Genomic DNA, 1280 nt, shown 5'->3' on the forward strand with positions numbered 1-1280 from the left:
AGTCAGCCTGCCTGTTCTGCTCTCCACTCTGTTTCAGGTGAATCCTCTCACCGCCCCTGTACCTCTGGCCTGTACCCCAGTTCTGTATGCATAAACAGATAGATAAATAGATAGATAGATAGATAGATACCCTAAAGAAAAATGTCACATATAAAGAATTAATTGCAAAAAATTTAAACATTTTATAGGCAAATGTATAATGCTCCTTTATATAAACGCAAATCATTTATATATGCATATGCACGTGTGTATAAATATGTGCATACACACATACATAAGCATATATGACATTGAATGTATGCGTATTGTGAGCAAATTTTGAAAGACTATGTGTCCATATAAATTTGCTTATATATTACTCTATATAGGGGTCTATCTGGGGAATATAAACTAAATTACCAAGGATATATATCTTGCTGTGTAACATGAAGAAAAATACAATACTATTTTCTGTGATAATACACATTCCTGTCTCATATTATTTTTAACATAAATGTATTGATTTAAAATTAGAAAAATTATTGATACAACATTTTATAACAGTATAATACATACCTGGTTGGAATAGCATCACAAAATAAAATGTGTGTATGTGACTTAACTGTGCTACTTCTTGAGGCTGCCAGGCTAGGTGCCAGCAGCCCCAGGAATGATCAGCTCTGTATCTGCAGTGGGTGCTTCTGGAGGTAGGTGCCACCTGACGGCTGTGGTGTGCTAGGGATTCCGAGAAGCATGGCCTCACAGCCATGGAGGAGAAGGTGCTTTTCAGGACTGTCAGGCTCGCCCCTCACAGTTCCAGTGTATCAACCAGTCTGGCCCAGCTGTCAGTGTTCTTTTAGGTGGTAGGGTGGCAGGCCTTGCCAGGCATGGAGTCCTGGGAGCTGTGAGGGTGGGGCTATGCAAGGGCTCAAATTTGAAGCCTAGTAGTGATACTGCTGAGACTTAAATCCTAGGCTATGAGGGAGGCCTGAACACACGCATCTTCTGCAAGTTTCAGAAGCAAGTAAATAATCAATGTGTAACCTGTCCTAACCTCAACTACCGAAGACCCCGAGTGTCCAGTCAGTTACTCTGCGTCCTATCTACATAGCCAGGAGGCCCCACTCTTCAGTGCAGTCAGGCTGGGGACCCCTTTCCCTTCCTCCCGTCCAGCCCCATAATCCGGGCTCACAGCATCAGGCCCGCTCCTCTTGGAGGTGGCCGGTGCCCGGGAACACCTTCCTCTTCTTCATAAAATGCGGAGATCCACACAGGCCAACAAGGCCTTACCCTGTGAAAAC

The sequence above is a fragment of the Condylura cristata genome, unplaced genomic scaffold (assembly GCF_000260355.1).
Source record: "Condylura cristata isolate star-nosed mole 26May11 unplaced genomic scaffold, ConCri1.0 scaffold00019, whole genome shotgun sequence".
NCBI classification, from domain to species: Eukaryota; Metazoa; Chordata; class Mammalia; order Eulipotyphla; family Talpidae; genus Condylura; species Condylura cristata.